Raw genomic sequence first — 27970 nt, forward strand, 5'->3', positions numbered from 1 at the left:
TAGTTCATTATATGCCCTCATCTTATACTTTTATTTTTTAGCACTTAATTACAACTAGATTTTATTAGCTGTTTATATCAATATAACTTTTAATATCAATATCTCTGCATTGAATGAGTATTCCATGAGTGCAGATAGTGTATCTGTCTGGTACAGTGCTATGATTCCAAGATGTATGTATCCCTCTGTTTGGGACACAAGAGATATAGGAAATACTCAGTGGTTATTTATTGAGTAAATAACATTTTGTTTGTGGAAAAACACATTGTTGGATCAGCTAAGAAAGGATTTGTGTGTTTACTGATACCATTCACTTGTGTGTATGTGTTTTTATATATTTTGATCACCTACTATGCTACATGCCAAGAATAGAATATTAAGTATATAGATAGATATGTATATCTATCTATATATACAGAGAGAGAGAGAAAATATTATGTAATATTAAATAAATCTTTGACTTTACCTAATGGTCATTGTTTAAGTTTAGGTTCATATCAAAGAATTCTAGAAAAATACAGTGGTAGATTAGGTTTTCATTATATAAGGCACCCAGAATGCCTTATTTTGCCCAACCACCACACTTGCAACTCCCTATCCATACCCTTAACCACTGACAGGTGTAAGTGCACCCCAGAAATCTTGTCTTAAATAAACATCACTTGCACTTTAACTTACATTTCCACATTCCTCTACAGGACATTGTCTGAGAGCCATCCTTGCTTGGCCTTCTCCCTTTCCCTTCTAACCTCTTTCACTCTTGCCAGTTTTCCAAGAACGAGTTCCTCCACCAAACACTTGGACATGTATTTTCATCTCCTAATCTGCTTCTAGTATACTTGATCTTAGGTGAAGTTTTTTTTTCTGTTTGCAACATGTTGATGATTCTTTTACACTCCATGGTTTTCAGTAGCCGTTATGAATGAAATACTTGCCTCTCAAGGACCACTTAAGAACTAGACTTCAAAATTCTTAGCCTCACTAATTGTTACATAATCCCTTTAAATCTGAAGTATTTCTATACAACACTAGACTTTGCAAAATAATAGAAAAGAGTTTATCAAGATTCACCTTCTGTCAAATGAAAAACTCTCAAACTTCACAGGGAACAAAGTGAACTAACCATAGCACATGATAGCATTACATATTAGTTTTAGTCTAATTGGAATAACTTTTAAGAGTCAAATTTGAGTAGGTTTGAACAGGAATGTTGAAGAATGAGATTGTAATACTCCAGATATCCCTAGCTGGTTTTAAGTAGAGTCTGACAACTTTATGAATCTGTGACAATAAGAAATGACCCATTGGGACTGAACTGAAAAACCTTCACACCTAAATTTACTTGGGAACTAAATGTCAATGATGCCAAGATACAAGATTTATTTTGTCTTTCACTGTGAGGGCAAGCTGAACTTTTAATTAGAAAATATTTATTGTTTCAACATATCTGCAGAAAGCTTCGATTTTACCAAAAGAGTCCTGCTCTTCCTCCAAAATGTAAAAGGCATACTAGCTAAATTCTGTTAGACAAAATATTAAAATAGGAAATAGTCTGTTTCCAATCCATTACCTCTGCCTCCTCCCCCATCACCTCCACTCACTCCTTTCCAACCTATATCAAGTCAAAATGATCTGAAGCCTTTGGCATGATGTTTTAGAAAATTCTTCCTATAATCCACCTTAATTTTCTGTGTTATAGAGGATTTGTATACATTTTAAAAATAAAATATTCTGTTTTCTCATATACAACATGTATAGTTAAAAATCATTTGCTCATTTATTTATTGATTCAATACCGAATATTCTGTGAGTACCTACTAGGTTCCTGGTACTGTGCTAGGTGGTGGGTTAAAGAGATGAATTAGACAAAAAGCCTGCTCTCAAGAGCTCAAGTTTTTATTTATTTATTTTTTTCTGAGTATATTTGACACAGAATGTTACCTTAGGTTCAGGTGTACATCATTTCACTTCTTTGTACTATCTTTGTAGTTGCTCTTGAAATACCCTTGCGGTTCATCATTTCTGTATGGTATTCTATTCAAGGAGTCAAGTTTTAATGAAGAGGCTGATGTATATAAATACAACACAAAGACTGAATCAGGAAAAAATGGAATATATGCAGACCACAGATTCATTATTTATCCATTGAAAATAGATATATTGAGCTTTTTAACTTAGCTTATTGATATAAAAGAGTGACAAGGAAACATGGCACTGTTTTATAACCACTAAATAAAAGTTTATTGGATATATTACAGAATTAGTGCATTTAAAGCAATTTCTTCTCTTTCACCTGGAAATTAAATCTCAGGCCGTAAGGTGAAGTTCAGCCTGATTGTTTTTAAGTAAATGGATAATTCCAATGAAACACAGTAGGTCTCATAGTGGTGACAGGAATAAGTGAACTGAAGACCAAAAGATGGTGGATCATCTTCTCTGCCTAAAGGCTGGCTTCCCAGGGGAGAATCTTGATTTGGGACTTGCAGGGTGTGCATATAAAGCTAAAACTTAGAAGATGGGGCAAGGGTATTTCAAGAGCAACTCAAAGATAGTACAAAGAAGTGAAATGGTGTATGTATTCAGAAATGGTGAAACATCAAATGCTGGTGAAACCTAGAAATGTGGCTAAGGGACACATTCTGTAAGTGGCCTGAGGCTTTGAGTCTGAAGACTTATTAAAAATGGGTGTCATGCTTCATAGCTATCATTTTAACCACATTTTTTGCTTAGGTGCTTTATATATTATCTCTAACAACCAAATACTTCAAGCTATGTTTAGTTGTTTCCTTAATTTAGATAAGGAACTAAAAGCACTAGAGCTTAGTTCGTCTTCTTAATTTAGATAAGAAAAGGAAAGCACAGAAAGGTTAATGCATTCATTCACCCATCCACTCATCCATCCATCCAAGTTTACCAATGCCTATATGCAGGTACTAGATGCTGGTGCTAAAAGAGTAAGAAGTGCATTCCTTGTTTTCATGGAACTTAAGCTGCAGAGCAAAACAAACAAATAAAACCAATATTATTAAATAAGTAATTCGTTAAAATATGATGCGGTGAAGAAGAAGTAGAGATTTCTATGGGTAAAAATAGAAGGGTCCAATAAGAAGTAAAACTGAGATTGAATACTAGTTTACCAGGCTTAAAGTCTGTAATGCTCTGCCACCTCAATTCCCCCAAACAATGTTTGTTTGTTTTTTTTTGTTTGTTTGTTTTTTTGTTTTTTTTTTCCCCAAATGTGCAAGTCGGAGACCCAGTAGCATCCTTAGGGGGGTACCAAAAAAAAAAAAAAGCTTGCTGTTTTTAATAAACATATATGTATTCAATTTGCTTTCTATTTTTGTCAAGTAATAATGTTTTCCATTTATGGAAGTAATATAATATTTTCTTCAAAAATATATATATTTAAGCAAACATAGTGATCTGATTTAAAGAAACATAGCAAGTAAATAACAGTACAAGGATACACGTGAATATAATGGAAACCCTAATTGAATTATGAAAATTTTCTGGTTGTGCCCATTGTGCTGTAGTTTATTCTCATTCTGATTATTGCTTGTTTCGGATTCCTAAAACGAGACCTCTCCTATTGACCCACTAAGCATTTGGTAAGTACAGTGTGGTAGTTCATTAAAATGTAAATTATGTTAAGTGTTTCTTCGGAAATATACAGGCGAATATGGAAATAATGAAGAACAATGAGAAGCAGCCTCTTTCCCTCAGGAACTTTGCTTCTCTAATAGTTTGAACCTTATCCATAGTCATGAATCTAAAGAGGAAACACTCTCAGTGAAGAAAAAAAAAAAAATCTGGAAGTAAAGCAAATGAGCTGAGGGCAGCAGTGTGAGACTTGAAATGCCATCTAACTAGAAGAAAATCATCTGGGAATGCTACTGTATTTAATGAAGAAAACTGTACCAGGGTTAAATGGTTTCCATGTTTAGCCCTAATTGGATCATGTGGCATATTAACATGTTTCTCCTCAAGTTTGTCTTTCTGGAGATGTAGAACTCAGGGTTAGATCACTTCCAGAAACAGAAACCTGACTACGACTAATTTAAGCCAAAGAGGCAATAGGCAATGGGCACTAGTTTCAGAAAAACATTTTCAGGAAGGATTCTTTCTGGGTCATACACCCATATCTAGATAATTCCCTGAGACCAGGGATTGATTTATCTTAGCCTGAATCATCTGTGATGTAAACAAGTTGAAAGGCATTAATGGAAGGTCATGGAAGTATATTGGCAGATTAAAAGAAAAAGTTGCTTAGGTAAATCAATACAAAAGTAACTGAAAAGGAAGGAACAGCTGAGAAACCATGAGATTTGCTCCCATGAGATAAAGTTTGAGATCTGTGGGCTTGCTGTTTCTGTATTATAATCAAACCCCATCCTCCTCAAAATAGTCTTTCCCAAGTCATTCAAGACAAAATTTTTCTCTGCAAAGGGCTTGCCCCAGGCTTCAACCTTCTGGAACGTTCCATAGCATGGGACATCAATATATGTCCCTTCTTTTTTTGAAATATACTTCTCCTTCTTAATCCAGAATAATATTTTCCATGGGGGGGGTTGTCCTCTGATAACCCCTCTGATAACTTCTGTTGATCTCTCATCCATGTCCATGCCTTGCATCTTAAATAATAATTTCCTCCAGGGCCTTTTTCTCAGTCTTCACATTTTCTCATTCAGCACTCTCCTTTAATATAATTAAAATTAGAAGCATAGCTGACCTGTGGATTTTTTTTTTTCCTGTGGAGTACTTCCTACATACCAAATCTTATAATTGCAGTCTAGAAAGATGATTTGATCTTTTCTACTCCTGGCTTTAAATCCTACCTACATGTTATTGACCCCCAAAATATATACCTCCTGAATCCAGTCCTGAATACTTACATTGCCAAAGAAGTAGTAGACTTCTCCCTCATGACTCACTTCAAGCTCAAGTTGTACCAAACCAGATCTGCTCCAAAACTTTTTTGTCCCCCTCTTTCCTGTCTCAGTAACCACCTGGGTCATCTGTTTGGTCATCAACCTGTAAGACATTGTTGATTCTTTCATCTTCCTCACTGGCCACTGCATATTAATTTTAACTACAAACATCATCTGTCTTCAGGTTTATTCCCTCAGCTTTTGCTTTAGTAAAAATTCAACCCAATGACTGTTTTTGCAAGTACAGTTTTATCAGAATGCAACCACACTCATTCATTTCCATATATTCTATGGTTGCTTCCTTGATACAATGGCAGAATTAAGTAGTTGCAACAAGACCTTATAGTTAGAAAATCCTAAAATATTTAGGATTTAGCTCTTTATAAGAAAAGTTTGCTGAATCCTGCTCTAGGATAAGCACTCATTATCTCATCTGGACGAGTGCAGTGGTGCTTCATGTTGTCTCCCAGTATCCATTCACCCAGGCCTAACCTGTCTTTCACACCTACCACCATTTATATTTGCCTTGTGAGAGCCTGAGTTTGAAAGAATGAAAATACTTTTGTGGATTGGCTGGGCAATCCTTACAGTGTTCTCACCGGATGGGATTGGTGTGTCTGCATTCAACTGACCTGACAGGTAAGATGAGTACTAGGATGCCAGGTTGACTGAGTCATTCCTTCTATAAAGTTCCTACAAGGAGACCAGCCTAGATTGAGGATGGGTTCTAAGAGGCAAGCCCTGATGCACATTTATTTATCAATTCTTACAACATACTTGCTGGTGGCCCAATGGCTAAAACAAGTCACATGGCTAAGTCTTTAATGAATATGAATGACCATATGGGAGTGACAGCCCCAGCAGGTGTGACTGACTGGGAGGCTGGTCAGTGTTAGTCTGCTGTACCCTCTTACTAGCATACCTTCAAGAATTTTCTCAGTCTGGACTCAGATTATAATTCTCAATTCTATTTATGACTCTTTCTACCAAGCATTCATTTTTTAAGGGACTGTCAGCTTTTATATGAACAAAATCCCTGAATATGTTATGCCTTTTCTAAATTCATGCTTTTACTTACTTTTCCTTCTTCCTTGATTTTCTTTCCTACTCATACCTTGTTCCCACAAGTCATGCCTGCCAATCCTAAGAATTCTTCAAGACATACTTTAAATCTCCCTGCTTCTTTGAGGTCCTTTCTGGCTGTCTGTACAGACTTGATCTTGTCTTTCTACCAGCATGTAACCACTTATAGCAAAACAAGACAATTATCACCTTGTAACTCCTTTCTGTGTATATGTCTCCTGCTACCTTGATAAAAAATTTCAGTAAAGTTACTTTGTCTCAGTCAAAATTTTGTATGTTCAAATCTTAAAATGATACCATCTATTTTAACACATCTTGAACACTCCATCAGTGACTGGGGCCAGAAAATACAGCAGGGACCTGACATTAAATCGTTTAACATCCTGAAGACAATATAGAAAAAAAAAATTCCAATTTCTCTCGCAGAGTAATTTCTAATTATGTTGGAATTTTTTAAAGGGTATATAATACATGATGGTGACAGAGGGTAAAATTCTCAGCTTTATTTCAAATCACAGGAAACAGAGACGAGGCCAAAAGCATTTGCACATAAAATAGAATGGGATTATGAGCTTATTCAAGCAGGGAAGGAGGTTTTATCTGTGATAATGCCTTAGTGCTGGGAAAAATAAAAGTGATTTCTTGTTAAGCAACATGGACGTTGAACAGCCATGGTATTTTTAAGCCTGTAGTGGTTTCTTCTTTTATTATATTAAGTATGAACAGATAGCTTCAACTCAGCAAGCATTGTTAAGCACTTTTCGGTTGCATGTGTGGCAAGGAGATGGTGCCTTGGAAAGAATAAAATGTGTTTATATATGTTCACACAAACACTCTCATACAAATCTAAAGATTTCTTTCTACTTAAAAGTTTATCTGGGAGAGAAATTATATATGTGTAGATAAAACACAAATGAGAAGATGAGCAATTATTGCCCCCAAAGTGCAGAAAATTCTGAGAAGAAAGAGGAAGGAAGAAGTTCCAGATAAGATTTAGTTAATGGTTGCAATTCTACACATTCTTCCTTTAAGAGATGAAAATTACCCTTTAAGAACATAAAGCGCAACATTTGGGCTAATAATAACTTTAAATCAGACCTCATACATGATCAGCTTTCAGGTTAAATACAGTCTAAAGTGGGTCACTTTTATACAGTTAATTGTTAACATTTAAAAACTAGGAAATTTCAAGTAAAAATATGGACTTTTGAGTTACTGAAAAATATTAGAGAATGTGGCAGCATAGCAGCTACATCTTTATGCCAGTGAATGGCGTGAGCTGAGTATTAGTCCTTTAGGCTGGGCATGAGCTGCCCAGTTCTCCTCCTCCACCAAATAATTACACATGCCCCACTGTATGTCATACACTTAGATCTTATAAGCACTGCAGTTAGCAAGCCCTGAAAGGTTTAAATTTTATTGTTTTGACAACTAAATCATGTGGCAATATTGACATTAACATATTCTGTTACACTGAAAAATTCTCAGCTACATTTCCTTCACTTATTAACTATTCTCTCCAGTGCTATGTGTCCAGGTTACCAGAACTTCTAGCTGAGAAGCTGTTATCTCCATGAGAATTTTTTCTTCTTTTAAATGGTATGCATTAAATTTTCCTCCCATGAAATGAAATAATTTCTTTGACCAGTTGCTTGGGTCTATTGTAAAAATAAAATCATACCAGAAGAAGTAAATTAGCATTTCAGCAAGAATATTTTCACTTGTTGTACTGTATTTAACACAGTTGCTAGGCAGATTTGTGGGTGATGAAACCTTCTAGAACATCATTTAAACTTCATTTCATTACAGAAGTTGGGGCAGAAGGTGTTATGTGAGAAAGTAACTTGTATAATATTAATTTGAGTAAAGGAAGATGCCCTGATTAACAAGATTATTTCAGAAAGACAATAATACATGGAAAATTATATGGAAACTTACAGTACTTTTAAAGCTACAGATGGATCAGTTGCCAACAATAACATAAATATATAACACAGAGACTATTCCTAAATTCACCAGAAATAACACTACTTTTGCGTAGCTTTCAGTGATATCCAAGTTGGACTCATATATGTCTTTAAAATTTGGTCTTTGTTTCAGCTCAAATTAATTAGTTATAAATTACTGAAAAGAGAGACATATAATTGAAGCAATGATGACAGGCTTTTACCAACAGTAGTGTGAATAACTTAACAGAGGCCCTTGAAATTTAGTTAATTTGAACTCTAATGGATCATCATACCTATAGAATATAATTCATTTGATGGCAATTGCTATTCATAATAGGAACTCTTTATGAAAATTGGATATTTGAGTTAAAGTACAGTCATAGCCAAGAATAAAATTTATTTGATCCATAAGACAGACTTCATCAAGAATTAAATGTTCAGTCTTGAGAAATCTACATTAGAAAATGAATTATGAATGGTCTTTCAAGATTGAATGCATTATCTTATGCGTAACTTTACATTTCTTTTGGTCATTTATGGTGTAATTTCTACGAACTTAGATGCAAACATTTTGTGTTGTTAATTAAAATAATGTATGTTTCCTTTTTGGTTAGTAGATACACCATAATTATTTTGGGCCTCAAAGAACTTCCTCCTAAAATTAGTAGCCCTACAAAAATTCACTTTGGAAAGTTTCCTTAGAACAGTAGTTTTATATAAAGGATACAAGGCTTTAAGTTCATTGTCCCTAAATGGCTTAGAAATGCTGACTAATTTGGTATTATGATTTGTAATATTTGTATAAATTGTTTTTCTCTTACATTAAAGTACCCCACCTCTGTACTGAATTATATATGCTAATAAGTCTGCCTTCTATTACTTCACTCCTGTATGTATTTAAATTATGTATCTAGTATTGGATCTATATGAATGTGGTACATAGAGTCAGACATATAGTGGATACTCAAAAGGGGATTGTCAGAATTCAATGGCTATGTATATTATGTATATTATTATTAATATTATATTAATGGTATTATATTAATATTATGTATATTATGTACTTATATACACACATATGGATTTTGTAAAGTTCTCAGCTTATGTAAACTTTAATCACTTAAGTTGTCAATGCAATATTAAAAATTTCCAGATACTATTTGAAAACAAACATTGATATTTAAACTTTTTACATTAAGTAATTCCACTGCTTTATACGCAAAGTAATTTGGTAATTACTGAGAGGATAAAACTGTCCTTTAATAAACAATATTTAAATCATTACTAAATGTAGAAAGAATAAAAATGTTCTTTACTTTGAAATGTATTGATTATTTCTAATATAACAATTTGATATTCAGATTTCAATATTGAGACACACATGTTTAAACACTGCCAAAGAATAATTTTAATGATGATTACAATACTTGTAGACTGTGGATCAGAGATTGAAGAAGCATTTATCTCTCATATTCTATGAAGGATTTCTTCAGGGAAATTAAACTGAGTAATCCTTCAATGTCCTCCAGCTTGAACGTATGATAAAAAAAGAAGTTGTGTCCAGTCACTATTATTTGGATGACATGCACACATTACAGTTAGAAACTACTGTTTTACATGAAGGGAGGCAGCATCATGTTGTGTTGAAGAGTATGGCTTCTGAAGCTACAACGCCTGGCTTCAATTCCTGGCTCAGCTCTGTATTAGCTATGTAACTTTAACAAGTCCCATAACCACTCTGTGCCTTGGTTTCTACATTTACAAAAATAGATGTGAAAATTAAGCCTACTTAATAAGTTTTTCATAATAATTAAATGAGTTAATATATGTAAAATTCTCAGAACAGCACCTGGCCCTTTGTGAGCTCCATGGAAATGTTTCATCAAAAAATAAGTCTTTTTTTTGGAATTCTATATTAGTATAACTAAGACCTATTTTCATCCTCAGAACCATATATTTATGCATGCATATGATAATTTAGAAATCTGTTGCCTACTAGGGAAAGTAATAATGAAAGCCTGAGGGTAAATGGCTGTGTAGCATTGAGTGAATCCTGACCTGTGTTTTCTCCAGCTAGGAGATGGTGAAGTTGGTCTCCATGATTTCTAAAGAACCTTCCATCTTCAAAAAAATCTATGAGTCCACAGATTTGTTCTGCTGCATACAAGCAGAATATTTTATATTGACAGTAGACCAATACAATGAAAGCAAATAAGTAATTCATTATGGTCCTTGATAAATAATAGATGATCAAAACTATTGAAGGAAATATGAGCTCATATCTGTCTTTATTTTCTTATATTTCAATGTCCATAGTCAGGGGCCCCATATCATGTAGATTAATTAGGTATAAAATTATGCCCAACAATGTATTATTTGAATAGTCATTGCAGTTTTATGCAAATTGAAAGCTTTCCACTTAGTCTGATAGCATCAAGAAGGACTCTATAAAATTTGAAGATTTGTCTTAGCTATAAATGCAACTTTCTTTCCTTATTACTCCACCAACATGTACAGTAATGGAAGTAAAAGATATTAGATCTTGTAAAAATCTGGCTTTACATTATTTTATTTTATTATTTTTTGGTATGAAAAGCCTGAATACAAAGATATTTGAGAAAATAGTGGCTAATTAGATCAAATCTAGATAATGTGTTAAAGCCTTAAATACATCAGTTTTACTCAATATACCATAAATCAAACCCCTTCCCTTCCAATTTATTGATATATAGGATTTGGAGTTTAGGTTATTAATATTGGTTGTTAGTAAAGCAGGAACACAGAATTTCCACAGCACAGCCTTATAATTTCTATAAAACTCTTACAGGTTATCTCTAGTCCGGCCTTTACACTGATAATGTTATTGCATTGTGCTTTTGTAATTTATCAGCATTGAACATATTCCTAACATATAACCATTCTATTTCTATCCTTATCTATATAACATAATATATCTTATCTTGAATATTGAAAGAGGAGCTTGAGGGGCCCTTGGGTGGCTCAGTCAGTTGAGCATGTGACCCTTGGTTTCGGCCCAGGTCACGGTTTCATGGGTCATAGGATTGAGCCCCGTGCCGGGCTCCAAGCTCCAGGGGGAGTCCGCTTGGGGATCCTCTGCTCTGCTCCTCCACCCCCTCCTGCTTTCTCTTTCTCAAATAAATAAATCCTAAAGAAAGAAAGTAGGAAAAAAGCTTGCTTACAGTCTTCCAGCCCTCCTTATAGGGGGAACAGAATTGAGGTAGAACCTCTGTCTTTAAAAGAGAATTATAATGATATAAATTACAAAGAATTCTTTAAAAAAGAATTATAAAGAGAATTTAAATGATAAATGTTTGTCTTAAAGTCTGACACGTAGTGACCCCCAAGAGCACTTTAAACTTGAGTATACTTTGATTCAGGGTTAGACTGACAACATCGTTCCCAGACCTAGTGAATTGAGAGAGCCCTAGATGCAAGCGGAGATTATACTCAACTTTGTGCCTGAGGTAAATGAAGTGAGATGAAAGAAGCAAGCAGAGGAGCAGAGGAGCACATGTGACAGATGGTGAGTTTCTGAGGATCACTGAACCCCTCCAGGCCCTGAATCGGCTCCAGAGGCCCAGAAGCACACCTCTTCCCAGCATCATTCCAATAATTTCCCCTTCAGACTTAAGGCAACCCAAAACAAGATTTCAGTTAGTTTCAACCAAGGGAGTCCTAACTTGGGTCCTATTTGTCAGGACACTGCTCCTTTGAGATTATAGTGACTTTGTAGCCTCCCCAAATTTTCAGCTTTTTCTAAAACCAATGTATAGAATGTTTGATTCATATATTCTATAACACATACATAACCAGTTTCAGAAAACCTCATGCAATAAAATATTTAGGCTTAACTACTTCTTCCTCCTTGCAATTTAAAGTCTTATTTCCAACTTGATACCCTTATCCTGCCTACAATAATCACAGGAGTTGGCCAATTTCTGTGGTTGAATGTCTCTAATTCTCAATGGTATATCAGTTCCTCCCTGAGAGGTTTTTGACTGGCCTCCTTCCCATCATGCTTAGAGTATCTCTGTGAACAGTCATAATGAGTGTCCAGGATCCAAAAACAACTCTCTAATTGCTGTAAGCTTGAAGAATACATGATATCTTAACAACTGTAACAAAGATTCTTGTGAAAAAGTCTTGCAAAAAGTTGCTTTACAAAGTAATATAAGCCGTTAGCGCTGTAAACTTTCCCCTGGTTTCTATATACTTCTTACTCATTTGATTCTCAGTCTTCATATATTGATCGATTGACCTGAGTCCTGATCAAATGCATTAGTCATCCTGAGGTAACTTAACCTAACCATCTGAGTCAGATTTACTGTCACAGAATCAAGATCCCTTAATATCTTGAAAACTGCCGGGCATATCTTGAACTTCATTCAAATTCACAGTGTAATCTCAGTAGTCCATTTCTTTGCAAAGTCTGTATATTAGAAAATGTAAGTAGAGCTTCTAGAAGTTAACTAAGAATTAATATGTCTGACTGAATCTGTAGATATTATAGGACATGCATTTACAGTGTTCTACTGATGCCAAGAGTGCTCTGCCAGTGTTAAGAGCAGAATTCGTATTAGAAGTTGCCGCTTTCTTTTGAATGACACATACTGATGCAATCACTCTGGCTTGGACTTTTTCTTGGGCCATTATAAATTGTCAATTTGGTTCAATCTCTTGTCCCTGTTGGAGGGCTTCTTCATGACTCCACACATGATGATCTTGCAACATGCCTGCTAATAAATCCTCTAAATTACAGCATTAAGAAAAGTGGCACAACTCTGAAGTATCAGCAGCAATGTCTTCACCAAGCTGAGGATTCAGTTGGTAGAATTTAAGTCTCAGAGCAATAACTAATTGTGCTGCTTTGGCGTGAACTTCTAATAACCTTACAGATTCATCAGACGCCTTATTCATGAAATTCCCTAGACAGGAATATTGAGGGATCCTGTTTAACACTGTACAATTCTGACTAAGGCTTTCTATTTTCTTATTATATAACTACATTATGGAAAATTAGAATAGAGAAGCAGCACTAGTTCTCACAATCTAATGATTATTCTACCCCACAGACACCTCTGACATTTTGTGTACAGTGTCCTTTAGCATATGAAGGGACTATAGGAAGCCATCTGTCAAGGAACCCTTGCATATAGCAAAAGACAGCCATTCTTTTGATATATATTTGATTACAGGTTAGATGAAAACATTATGAAATAGTGACAAACTGATGGATTGAGAGTTGGAGGGAAAAAAAAACTGAATTTAAACTGGCTATCTTAATTTAAAAGGAAAGGAATAGACTTGAAGATTTTTCAAGTTTTCTTTATTCTAACATTCTGTGCATAGAAAAAAAGTTATCAGCTTGATAACTATTGTCATTCTCCCTATGTCCTGTCTCAGTCAAGATGACTGAACCTCAATAGTGCTTGTCTATCAATGACACTAATAAGACATCATAGAAACAAATGTGTCACTGTGTTTATCCATATTCTGTCTTGAAATCCATTTATCCAGTCACATACAACACTATTCTAATAAATCATATTATCAAAACAAAGCCTACCATAAATAACTACTTTCTCTGTTTGCATCTTCTTTATAAAACTACCAGGGTTTATTTATGCAAATATTTCTCCAAGAAATAGCTTCCAAGTTGAGTACTTTTTCTGAAACCAAATTCCTCAATTTCATTTAAGAAATTAAAGATCATGTTCTCAATGGGAAAGCATAAATGAAAATTCCATAGGGAGACAGTAGTCAAGAGCTTGACGATATCACTGCCATGCCAAACAGGACTTCTGTTAAAGAGGTGGAGAGATGTTTTCTCATACCTGGTAAAATTTCTCATATCTGGTAAAATGTTTTCTCATATCTGGTAAATTGTATGTTAGGATCTGATCTACATATTACTGAGTATATAATGGAAATGAAATCTGGCTTAAAATATAAATGGAAGCAGAAAACACTTTAATACTGGTACTTTGGTATTTAAGTATTACATACTTGTAAAAAAGAATCAGGTCTGGGCTTGATTGTAAAACCAGTAACTTTTTTTTCAATAGTTACATACTTTGCATGCTCAAAATATTTAAAATTCATTTGATCAAAAATATCTTATTATGCTACTACTATTTTGTTGCTTCAAGTTTTTATTTAAATTCTAGTTAGTTAACATAGAGTATAATATTGGTTTCAGGAGAAGAGTTTAGTGATTCATCACTCACAGTGCTTAATGACACTTTTCAATGACACAGAAAAATTATACAGACCAGTAATATAAATAAGTACCTCAGTTAAATACTTCAAGCAATTAAGGTTATCATATTTAGCAAATAAAAATTTGGGACATCCAGTTAAATTTGAATTTCAGTTAAACAATAAGTGATTTTAATGTAAGCATTTCTCATGCAATATTTTTGATATTCTTATACTAAACAAATGTTTATTCTTTATCTAGGAGCCAAACTTAACTAGGTGCTGTGTTTTATAAGTGAAAACCTTCTTATATATTTAGAGATAATTTTTTAAATTTTACTTTTACAGATTTATGTATATGAAAATCTGGGGAGTTATGCATTAGCTTTAACACTGATTACAGTAAACATACTATTGACAAATCGAATACTGTGAATAAAACATAAGAAATTAAATGAAAGATATTTTCATTTTTGGGAAAGGAACTTGTTGAATATAATATTTTACAAGTCTGGGAAGTTCAATTCAGTTTTTCTTCTCAATAGTACAGTCTAGCATTGATAATATTTGAATAATTAATATTATTTAAATGTATAATCAATAGCTCTTGAAAGTCACTAGCTCTTACAGAATGTTCAGACTGAAGATGACAGGAATAAACATCTGCGTGCATAACTAGATTTGAGCGAAAAATCAATATTCATATTCAGAAATATTCTTTCACACTATAAATTAAAGTAGTACATTATGGAAGATATTTGGAGAAATTAGAGTTTAGTGGAAAAACAGAACAAATCTAAGAGACAGAGAAGATCATATCTTATGAATGTGGTTTTGGAGTATACTTTTTTGCAAACTGACTCAGTGGATGTTTTATTAATCTCGGTATGTTTCTCATGACTTTATTGCATTCTTTGGATATGTTCCAACATCAAATATTCTTTGAACATTCTACTCTTAATAATTTCTAAGTTGGATGAGTTGAAAAGACCATTGCAATAGAAATCTGTTTTTCTTGTTTTTCCCACTATTGCTTCCCCATCCGAATCCTTTTTATGCATGCTAGTCATATTAATGTTTGAAAAAATCAAATGTCATCTACAAGACATTACTTAAAAGTCTCTCAAAGCTTTCTTTTGTCTTAGGGCAAAATCCAGAGGTTTAGCATGGCTTGAATAATTTGGCTCTTCTGGCTCTCCAGACTTATCACCTCCACCTGTCCTATTCTTCACTATGTTCCACTCCTACTAGACAACTCTGGAGATGCCAAACTCATCAGGAAACAGGCTAAATCATCCCTATGTCTGCATTTTAGATTGATCCTAGAATCTCACATTGTTGTAATTTAGATTGATCCTAGAATCTCACATTGGTGTAATCAGGGTTATGACCACAGGAATGGGACAGGGATCTAGGTAAGAATGTACATGAATGCTTCTTACTCTAGATTCCAGCCTGAGAGTATATCTTTTGCATCAACATCCTTTATTATGTAATGCATTTACTGCATTCCTCAATTCTGTTTTTTTCCCCTTTAATTTTAGATTGGTTACCTAATTATTGTGTCTTACTACTTATTTTGGTATTCTTTTTTTTTTTTTTTTTTTTTTGGTATTCTTGATCTTAGACCGTTCTCTAACTCAAATTACCTGTTCAGCTGTTCTAGGCAATATGGAATTTTTATAAGAAAAAGGTGTAGTCTTCCCTGAAACCAACTTTCAGCCTAGCCTAAGCAAATGGTTCTCAAACTTGACCATGCATCAAAAATAAATGAATGGCCTATAAAACACAGATTGCCTGGCCCTACCTCCAAAGTTCTTAATTCCACAGGACTGAATTAGGACCTGAGAATCCATGAGTTCCTAAGTGATGCTAAAGCCACTGGTATAGGACCAGAATTTGAGAACTCCATTGCTCTAAGTAAATTCAAATCCAAAATATGCAAAATGGTAAATTCTCTCTTTAACAAAAACATAATACTTTCACCAAACCCTATTTTCTTTCCTGAGATACCTAAACTCCATTAAAAATTTTTTTTAAGGTATCTTGTCATATTAATCCTTTTTTACCTGAAATTGTTTCTATAAGATTATTTCTCTTTTCTACTTTGAAGCTAACTCATTGGAACAGATGCAAATATATCTATGCATATGTTCAGTATTTTCACCCTTTACCTCATCAACTTATTTTTAAAACTAACCGACACCCTCATGCGGTATAGGGCAAAAAAAAAAACCCCACAATATGATGCCTTCTGCTGCTTCGTCCTCAGCAATCCCCCCTCTCAGATTACTCGCAACCTCCCTCATAGTTAGTCTGTCCTTCTCTCACTAGGCTCTCACTTGTTCTCAAGATAACTCCACAAACACAGTCCTACATTCAGTTTGGAAGGCTGTAAGTGATCGGCAGTTTGTGTCATGAATTGACCTATGAGTGAGTCCCTGTTAAACACAGTCCCTTCTGGAGGAATAAATTAGAATTTTAGCCTACCCTAGCTTCTCAATTAATCACATATGGAGACTCCATCTGCCTACAGCTAAATTCCTTTGTTCCTAATTCTTAGGTGGTTTGATTTTCTTTGTGAAGGACTCAAAAAAACTAAAAACTAAAAACAAAATACAATGAAACAAAAAATTATCATTGAAAGAATGATCAAATGCTGCTAACAGAATTGGGTAGAGCAGGAAACAGCAGCAGGAATCCAGTCCCTGACTCAGTCTAGGCATGAGCAGAAGAGATCCAGAGACAGGATGGAGAGTACCTGAAGGCTTTGACAATTTTAGCTATATCTTAGTATTTCTCCTCCACTCAGCTCCCACTTCCAAATTAGTCTCTGTCTGCCAAACCTACCTGTTCATCCATAACATTGGAATGAGCACATTCATTCATTCTTTCACCAGACAAAAATTTATTGACCACATTTTATGCCCTACAGATTAAATTAGGAACTACTCATGTAAGCATTAGATACGCTCCTTGACCTCAAGAAATTCACAGGATGGAGTGGGAAACAGATATATAAGGAGACAAGAAGCCAAAATTTAGTGCTGTGATATACCTCTGAACAGGAGAGTGTTAGGAACACAAAGGAGAACAATCATTTTTTCCTGGAAAGGGGAGGGGAGTCAGAATTCATGACGAGATGATACCTGCATTTGACCTTAAAAGCTAGTCTGCTTTCTCTGCTTGACTTATTTCGCTAAGCATGATACGCTCTAGTTCCATCCATGTTGTCGCAAATGAATACCCAACTTTTGTAGCATCATGGACGGGACTGGAAGAGATTATGCTGAGTGAAATAAGTCAAGCAGAGAGAGTCAACTATCATATGGTTTCACTTATTTGTGGAGCATAACAAATAGCATGGAGGACATGGGGACTTAGAGTGGAGAAGGGAGTTGGGGGAAATTGGAAGGGGAGGTGAACCATGAGAGACTATGGACTCTGAAAAACAATCTGAGGGTTTTGAAGGGACGGGGGGTGGGAGGTTGGGGTACCAGGTGGTGGGTATTATAGAGGGCACGGATTGCATGGAGCACGGGGTGTGGTGCAAAAATAATGAATACTGTTATGCTGGAAATAAAAATAAATAAAAAAAATAAATAAAAAAATAAAAATAAAAAAAAAATAAAAAAAAAAAAAAAGCTAGTCTGCTGCTGGGAGAGGGATAGGAAGGAGTGGTTCCTGTAAACGACACCAAGTGAAATACCTCTCTACTATGAGATTATTGGATTCAACAAATGTCATGAGCTGAATTAGTAGAAGAGGTCAGTCAAGAACTCAGGCATTCTCATTGCAGGTCCAGTCTTGTTATACAATCCCAAGTTGGATGTTTCCTCTCAGCATAAAAGTCAAGATGATTGTGTTTAATTTAGAACTTGCTGGCTACACAGTTTTTATTTCTGTTTTTGTTTCCCTGAATTGCATAATTAATTGTACTATAAAATCTTCCAAGTGAAAGACAAGATGAGAGATCTCTCAGGATAGTCAGCCAGAATTCTGCATATCTTTGTGTTTAGGCACTTATTATCTATTTATTTAAAATTTTTGTTTTATGTAGAGGGAAAAACAATTAAAAATTTTTTGTAACTTAAATCCATCTATGTTTATTCCCTGAACTCTTATTTGCACACTTTAAATAATAAGATTCATTCTTATGAATGAGATTCATTCCAGATTTACATTAAAATCTTCATCATTTCATGGGAAAGTTTCAAACTTTTTCTTTGGGCAAAAATTTTAACTTATTGAAACTAGAGATCATTAAAGATTACCATTAATATCCTTAACCATGCTGTTTAAAGAAAAAAAATGGAGATTATTCTCTGTTCTAAGACTCTGAACTTTTCAGCAAAATGTAGTTACCATGAATTCATAGTTTTATTCACAAGTGACAATAAGTCATAGTAACAGTAGTAAGACAAAGTAGTACATAGTAACACAAAGTAAGATCTCAGAAGATGCAAGGTAAAGGTTATAGTAGTTATAGTCTATTAACATAAATAACTATGCATGTCTGTTCTTAACCATAATAATCAAGCTTTGTAAAAAAAAAATAATCTTTGTAAGCAGGTTCACTGGAGAGGCAATACTGCTCTTAGGGAAGACAACACAAGATTGTAGAAACAAACCCCCAACATTCAGGGACTTAAAAGCTTTCTCCTGAGGCGCCTGGGTGGCTCAGTCTCTAAGCCTCTGCTTTTGGCTCAAGGGGATCAAACCTTGCATCAGGAGTCTGCTTTACCCTCTCCTACTCCCCCTGCTTGTATTCTCTCTCTCTCTGTCAAATAAATAAAATACATAAATCTTAAAACAAAAACAAAAACAAACACAAAACCAACTTTCTCTTGTGTGACATGCTTCATCTGTTTTACAGCCGTATGTTGAAGGGACACTCGGCTTCCAATGTAGCCAGGGCAGGGAAGAGAGACCTGGAAGTTTCCTCAGACATTTTTTAAACTATGCAATGCTTCTGCCCATAAGACTGACTGGAATGCTGGGGCGCCTGGGTGGCTCAGTCGTTAAGCATCCACCTTTGGCTCAGGTCACTATCCCAGCATCCTGGGATTGAGCCCCACATCGGGCTCCCTGCTTGACGGGAAGCCTGCTTCTCCCTTTCCTGGTTCTCCTGGTTGTATTCCCTTTCTCACTGTCTCTCTCTGTCAAATAAATAAATACAATCTTAAAAAAAAAAAAAAAGACTGGAATATAATCTTCTCCTTCTAATCTAGCTTCAGAGGAATGTGGAAAAGGAAAATGGTAAGCAGATAGCATTCTCCCAGCTGAAGCCTTAATTTAACAACGGCACAAAATCAATACTCTTCTCGTACTCACGCCTTGTTCTACCCGGGTCCTTCTCCAACCCAGAGCTTGTCTTCGCTATTATCGGACTACCATAGCCTCTGAATTAATCAATATGAAAGAGAAAGAGGAGGAAAAGGACAGGGGCATGAGGAGGGAAGCAGAAGGAGAAACAGCTATATTAGAATCTTTCTTGTCTTTTTCCTTGATATCCACTACTACTATTCTGATCAAGGTACTGCTTTGTTATCTACCTGGTCTGACTCGTTCTGCTGAATATTTATTTGCTAAATAGTGCCTAATGACTTTTGATCTTCTATGGCGGTGGGGGGGGGGGCAAAGGGGTTGTGCGGAAAGGGAGGATTTTCCTTCACCTAATAAAAAAAATCACCTATCATTTTAGTCTCATTCAGATTTTCCTAATTTGTGAAGCCTCCCCCTGAATTTTACGGTTGCCAGATAAGTACATTTCCTACTCTCTTGATTACATGAACTTTTTATCTACCTATTTTTTGTTTAGATTATTTTCCACATTTCTCTTGAGTTCTCTTCACAATCGAATTACAAGCTTCTTGGTGAGTTGTAACTTGTCCTACTAATGCTCACTAAGCATTTATTAAATTAATTGATTAATTCATTGTTTTACACAAATCATTTTCCTCATATCACTTACCACATTATGTATATGACACCCTCCATAAGCATTTCCAGATTGCCTGGTTCTCCTTCTAAATGATAAAACAGTGTCTGTGGAAGGGGATATGTAGGTTATATTTTAAACACATTTTATAATTGCAATTATTGTTTTATAATTTGAATTTACTTGTAATGAGTTATATCTACTTTTTACACATTTGATTTCCAAATACATACACACAGATTTTTAACGCAAACATAAAATTCTCTTCTGCAGTTTGGCAAAAAATGTGTGTGTGTGTGTGTGTGTGTGTGTGTGTGTGTGTAGAGAGAGAGAAGCTAAGATGCAACTCCTTGAAAACTTTCTCCAGTTTTCTACTCTACTTATATGCAAGCAGGAACAATGAGAAGTTTGAGGAATTTAAGTTGACAGTGTTTAGAGAATTGTATAAGATAACAGCCCAAACAAAACTGAAATCAAAGTGTATTTCATGTACTATGTAGAATGCTGGCAGAAAGGGTTTGTGTTTAAAACCTCAGGGGGAGTTACATCTCTTACAAAAATTGATGAAAACTTACAGTCACAAGCAACTTTCTTGGACTGGAATTTCTTATTTTTTTTAACCAAAATGGACTAAATCTTATCAAATATAAAGCTGTCTTCTAGTCACTAATTTATGTACGTGTGTGTGTGTGTGTGTGTGTGTGTGTGTGTGTGTATTCTCTTTTTGGTATTTATCCCAGAGGTTGTGCAGGATACTATTCACTTTTTGGAGTGTCCTAGAATCTACACAGCAGGTACATTTAAGCCTCAGTCTCTAAGGATTATTCTATAAAAACCATATGCAGTAGATTTAGTTGATCAAAGAATTTTGCTAATAAGACGGAAAAAGTCATGTTGATGTGGAGTTTGCCAGGATTAAATATTTGGTTCTTGGAAGATTTGTTGTTTCAAATCTGATTGTTAAACCAATAAGACATACTCTCACTGTGAAGAAGTACAGAGTAGTGACCATAAAATAAAGTTAAGACTATGAAAATAGTCTGTCTTCTCTGGAGAATCCTAATGATCTCACGTCTGCCAGTGACTCCTCTTTCTTCATCTGCAGACAGTGTCAGTAACGAGCAGGCTGAGATCTGAGGCTTCCAGGGCTACTGGAATAGGTTTCTTCTCACAAGGGGAGGCTTGGGGTCTAGTTGAAGAGTTGTAAGGACTTTGAAGGCAACATAGTTCACTGTTCTCTGTTTTCTATCCATAGAGTAAATTCCTGTAAAAAGCAGAGAGGGGGGAATTATCCCAATCTTACATCTTTCCAGAAGAAAAGATTCCTTTCCTCGGAACCTTACTGCAACTTGGGGCAGTTTTTATTTTCTTGCTGGTCATCTTGAACTTTCCTACCTCATAGTGTCCAAGGTGTTGTGTTAACTTTAAAAAGACCACTCATGTCTCTTTGGAAGGTATCATTATATCATCAGCTTGAACATTTTCTTTTCCAGACTGAGCATACTTTATTTCTTTGACTTTCCCTTAAAGGCCGTATGTTTTCCTACATTTTTGCCCCCCCCCCCACTAAATCCAGCCATAGGACTGCATTTTCTGTGAAATTTAGCACTCTTTCTAAATGGTTATGTTGAGTGAAGATGCTGAGTTCTGTGGTGATCTAAATGGATGGATCAGGAAGAAATCAATGTCTGTAGTTTTGGGTTTTTTTGTTGTTGTTAGTGTTGTTTTTTGGGTACTCCCACCCAGGGGAGGGAAAGGCCATTATACTTCCTCCTTTTGCATCTTATCACCATTTATCAGACAACTGCCCAGATTCATACTGACTGTGGTCAAGGAAGACAGGCCTTTTCTAGGAACAGCAAAACGGCCCTTGGGAACATCGAATTTATTCAGACTACTAAATGCCACACAGTTATAAAAATACTACATGTAACATTTTTCCCAACAATTTTAATTTAGTTATCGCAGTAAAAATAAATGCTGATAGAAAGTAAGAGGATGGTTTTGTAGGAGAAAGAACAATAACTTTGGAGTTGAAAGAACTAGGGTATAGTTCTGGACTATATCCATGTGTATGTGTGTAAATATGCATGCATACATATGTGTATGTGTGTGTATCTCCTCTAAACAAGTGTTTACTAAGCCCCTATCATGTACAATGTGCCATGAATTTTCCTGGGAACATATTTAATCTTTTAAACTGATTCTGACCCTTTTAGTAGTCCTATGAGGTAGCTGTTGTTGTTCCTGTTTTGTGCACAGTGAACCTAAGAATCAAAAATGCTGGATATTTTCCTCATGTCTCATAAGTAGCATGTGTAGAAGTCCGGGCATGGCAGGGTTCCCTGTCTGGTCCTCATTCCACCACATCAAGAATACCTGCCAATAACACCTGTAAAATAAGTATGAATTCAATGTCTAAGGCATTCCTCTATGATACTTTTTAGCTCAATTTTCTACCTCAGTACTTTTGTGGGGCAAAATACCGGGCACTTCTCTTTCCCAGTGTATCAATTTACAGTTTCCTGTAACTTGCACATATGTGTGCATAGATAGTGGGAGACCTAGATGAAAAAATGAATAAGTTGTGATATTGAGGCAGTTTTGCTCACAAACCTAAATTTCTGAAAATGGTATATAATAGAGTTTCCATGTTCATCTCATTCTAACTTAAAAAAAAAATGGTGCAAACTACCATCTCATTTTCTCAAATATTTGTGTTCCCCAGTTTATAGATGTGAATGGAGTATGCTTTACCGCCCAACTCCTTTCCCTTAGCTAACCTAGAGGATGGATCCTGGATGAATACCATTTTCTCCAGTGTGTAGACTGAGGAAGTTACTTCTGTTACCTTAGTTATTGCATTGCCTGTAAATCAAAGTAACTTAAAGAGAGCCAGCTTTCCAGCCATGCCATTGCCGAGTTCCAGTGTGGCCAAATAATGTGGCAGACATTAGAATAATAGACAGCAGCTTTTGCTCAGCAAATTAATAATTCTTAGATGTCTACTTTTTAATTTCCCGTACATTTCATATCGAGCCCCCCTTTAACAGTATTCTTTCAGCACATTTTTCATGTCTTTTCCAATAACTTGACCATTATGTTTGTCTTTTAACTGTGAGGTTAACATTGTTCTCGCCTCAGCCTTTAATTGTATTGGCGATCAGTGCTTTTACTGCATGATTTATTTAGGTTTTATGTGGCTTGAACCAGAGTTGACTCAGTTTAGGTAGAAAAGACTTGCTACAAAATGGACCTTGTCATTTTAATCTCTCTAAGAACAGTTTTATTGTCTGCTATTTCATTTTGTGGTTAGTGCCACTAAACCTTATTTTGTGTTCCAAAGGACTTTGCTTAACTCTCCCATATGAGGTGTGAGAGCTAGGATGTTCTGGCAAGCTTTTCTCCTGCCATCCCTCTTCTTTTCCATATCCTCTATGATTCCTTCCTTCTAAAATAAATAGCTTGCCCAGGATTGTGCTCCCTAAGAAAATATCCATCTCCAAGTGATTTAAGAAAGTCTGTATATTCTGTCCATGACACTTTTATTAGGATTGAAGTCATTTTCTTATGTGGAAAATTGTCATGTAGTTAATCAGAAAAGTACCCCCTACAGACACACACACACACACACACACACACTTTCCTTTGTGGCTTATTTTATCTATAAGCATGTATACCTGTGTTTATATGCCTGGAAATTTGTAGATGTCCCCTGCAGTCCAGAAAACACTTATTTAAACATGTGTAATCCCCATAACAACACTTTCAGATTGGCAAGAATATGCTGCTTCCCTTATTTTGTAGATGAAGAAACAGACTCAGAGAGTTAAATGAACTATCTAGGGTCATATAACAAGTAAACGGCAGAGTGGAAAGTCTGTCGTCATTTCAAATCCAGAATTTTTTTTTTTTTTTGGTGCTACATCAACAGATTACACTTGCTAAAATGATCTTCTGTGTTGAATTGCACACACATTTCAGGATTCTAGCTTCATATCCAAGTAAAATAACTAATTATTTCAACTTTAAATAACTTTTCAATAGTACTATGGACAATTAAAATATAAGATCATTGAATAGTATTATTAATTCTTACCTTTGGTCCCCTGCAGAAGCCTTCAGAACTCAAGACAATTGTTTGTTTGTTTCTTTCTTTTTAAAAATATTTTATTTATTTATTTGACAGAGAAAGAAAGATCACAAGTAGGCAGAGCAGCAAGCAGAGAGAGAGAGAGGAGGAAGCAGGCTCCCCACTGAGCATAGAGCCCAATGCAGGTCTCGATCCCAGGACCCTGAGATCATGACCCAAGCTAAAGGCAGAAGCTTAACCCACTGACCCCCAACTGCCTGTTTCTACTATGCCATTTCTCACCCCGGCATATTATCTTTCATTGTTTAGTAATATTAGAGGTTGTAGTATGTACATGAAAAATGTCTATGGAATATAAGCTTTCATAATGTCATTTAATGGGGTAGCTTCCTTGGGAGATAGTTAATGTCTATTGGTTATTAGAATTATAGCACTGCATTTAAAAGTCGAAAGTGAGTTTTAAAAGTGTTTGGGAAGGATCCTTAATTCAAAGTGAGCTTTATTATGTTTTAAAATATTATTTATTATGTTTTAAAATAGATTCTACAGCTCACTAATCTAAAATACAAACAACATACCCTATAGTGAAATTAAAATGAATATACAGTGCAGTATTTAATTTTTAAGTTAATTATGGTATATTCACTCCTTTTTAAAACAATTCTTTATTATCAAACTGTGTATATCAATGTTGGGGACATCTGAAAGGTCATGTCATAAACTCTAGTCCATAGTATCTGAATGCAGATTTTTAAAAAAATGAGATGCATTAGATCTCAGTAAATACACTTAATGATACAATTATTATTTCTGGTACTTTAAATAAGTGAAATTTAAATTATTGCAGAGGACTCTAATTTTCTCAATAGTAAGAGAAAAAGATAATTGGAAGTTAATGAATAATAGAAAGTATACCTCCATGCAAAGTGTTTATAGCTATTATTTGCCTCAGTGAGTATTTAGTAAACTAACTTCAGCTCTCTTTTTAACAAAAAAATCCAACAAACATTTATTGAACATATATTAACTATGCCTCAGACCCTGAAGATACAAAGACAAACTCTGCTCCCTACCATTAAACAACAACAACACTCTCCTTTGGATACAGTACACTCTGTGTAAAGAATGAGATGAGTGAAACATATTTTAGGACGGCAATGGAATGTAGAGATTTATTCTGATTCTATTAGCAGTGGGTTGAGGTATTTTGGGGTTGGGGGATGTAGAAGGTGCCGTGGGACTGACGCCAAAGGATGAGCGGGAAGGACAAGTCTGATAGAATGAAAAGAAGATTAGATTTGGGTATCCGAAAGTCTGTCTGTATGTATATATATATCTCCATCTTTTACTCATAAGGACATTAACTCTTTTGTTAAATAAAAACAAAGTGTGTTTAGTATACTCAAAACCAAGGTAATTACTTTAGTATCAGATTTAGATATTTGCAGGTCTTGGTGAATATATCTTTAATTATTGTAATTGTCAGCAACTCATCAGGAAAACACATGGGTCTTTTTAGAAGCTGGTTCTTACTTCGGAAGGAATATGGGGTTGGGTGTGGACTTCTCTATAGTATTCTATTTTTGTTGTGATTGATGCTTTTGAAGCCCAAGTAGATTATTGCAGGTGATTAAAGGTATTGGTTTACAATTCAGTTGGGTTCAAAGCTTTTTTTCCTGAATCATCATTTCCAATGTGAAAACATCAGTGAGTTTTCAGGGTTGGGAAGCATGGTTGTGTTTTCCTTTCCTCATTGCCTATGCTGGTCCTATGAACTTACAAGGCAAGTCTTAGAATATAAGTTTGTAGTAGTGTAAATATGTAATAAAGAGGAAGTTACAACAAAAGGGAACTTTGTAAAAGCGTATTGTATAAAAATGTCACCTGTTAAGTATTTTATTATTTATTTGCTTGGATCTTTAGTGTAATAGATGGGTAGGAAGAAGATTTTTTTTTTTTTTTTAATAATCTTGAAGGGTTTCTTTAGTTGGAGATCTAAGAAAGATAACAAAAGAATCATTTGAGAATAACAATCCACACAATTAACTGAAAAAAAGTAAGCGATATGTACATTTCAGTTACATTTAACAAGCAAATATAGATGCAGAGAATTTAGGAAATTGTTTAGTAGGATTCCAGTATTAGGATTCCTGGTGAGTTAGAACCCCAGGGAAGCCCTGCTTTCAGAATATGGCCATTATTGGATGTCCATCCTGATCCAGCCTGGATTCTTGCTCCTTTGGTATTGTCCTGCTTCCACTGATGCTGTCCACCTTGCAGTGCTACTATTGTCTCATTCTTACCTAAAGTTTGCTTTAAATATATTTTATATTTCGTATTTCCAATATCACATGAGCTTTCAAATTGCATGCCAAGGCTTACTCTTGAGCCCAGGAACCATTCCCCTGTCTCGCTTTGTATGCTACCTTCTGCCTTTGTGTGGCCTTTGTCTCTTGTGTGTTGCCTGAAACTCTAGTCCCATGTTTATGTACTTTCAAAATGTAGAGAAGACAGCATCAGATCCATGCGCATATTTTTTGGACAAGAGTCAGAATGGGTGCTGTGCTGGCCCAGCGACTTCATCCTTTTTACATCCACTGTGGTGTCTTCCTGTATAGTAATATGGATATGCTCCAAATAGCTTATCTTAATAGTCATTCATATTCTTTTACTTTCACTCTAGACCAAATATCTGGGTTTCTGTAATTATATACAAGGAATGTGTGCATTTCTTGATACCCTTTGGTTGCCTTAGCTTCATTCTTAAAAACTTGTGTCTTATGCATATTATTTCTAATTATTTTGATCAGTTTCATATTTTTCCTTCGACTGAATGATCCATCAGTCTGTCTCTCATTACCCCAGTACATTGATGATGCAGTTTTATCAATCCCCTGCATGCTCTGTCATTGTACATATCTTTCTTCCTTAAAGACAAGTTTACATGCATGCATTCACAAGGCAAAATTCTAAGCAGTACAAACTTATACAAACATTCCAGTCTCCCTTCTTTCCTTCTCCACCTCTCATTCCTTTTCTCAGAACTAACCATTTTCCAGTTTAAAATATGTGTTTCCAGGCATCTTTCTGTGTATTTGCATATATACATATGCATGCAATATGAGATAGACACAGATATGCTAGTTTACATAAACATATATATTGTTCTGTAATGTACTTTATTCATTTATCCATATGCTTGATAGGTGATTATATGATAATACATAAACTTCTGCCTCACTCTTTTTAACAACCTGAAGTATTCCATAATGGAAATTATGCATTTTTTTGTTCACTTTCCAACTGTGGGATCTTTAGTTGGGTTCACATTTTTACCATTCATAGGGTAAAGCTACGAACATTCTTGTGAGAATATGTTGGTATTAATGAGACACATATTCTTGTAATTTCAAAGCTAAATCCCTACAATTGGAATTCTTGTGTCAAATATTTTAGAATTCTAATTTTGCTAGACGCTGCTGGTTACAAAAATACTACCAATTTACACAAAATATATAGGTTTTGACATTTGAAATTATTGATCAATTAATCTCAGATTTTGCCAACTTTGTGAATGAAAATTTATATCTTATCATTTTAAAATGCATTTTTCTTGTTACTGAGGCTTAATTTGGTTTTTTTTTGGGGGGGGGCGGTGCCTGGGTGGCTCCGTGGGTTAAGCCTCTGCCTTCAGCTCAGGTCATGATCTCAGGATCCTGGGATGAAGCCCGGCATTGGGCTCTCTGCTCAGCAGGGA

General features: G+C 35.1%; 1 protein-coding gene and 1 long non-coding RNA gene across 5 annotated transcripts in view; both read left to right on the forward strand.

Moving 5' to 3' along the window:
• LRP1B (LDL receptor related protein 1B) overlaps window positions 1-27970 on the forward strand; it is a 1969831-nt gene that overhangs the window by 493419 nt on the left and 1448442 nt on the right. The window lies entirely within an intron of this gene.
• On the forward strand, window positions 1723-27942 carry LOC116597915. Its single transcript, XR_004288852.1, has 3 exons — window positions 1723-1733; window positions 10935-10998; window positions 27913-27942. It is a non-coding gene; the product is annotated as an uncharacterized LOC116597915 (long non-coding RNA).

Source organism: Mustela erminea, chromosome 8, assembly GCF_009829155.1.
Source record: "Mustela erminea isolate mMusErm1 chromosome 8, mMusErm1.Pri, whole genome shotgun sequence".
In the NCBI taxonomy this organism is placed as follows: domain Eukaryota; kingdom Metazoa; phylum Chordata; class Mammalia; order Carnivora; family Mustelidae; genus Mustela; species Mustela erminea.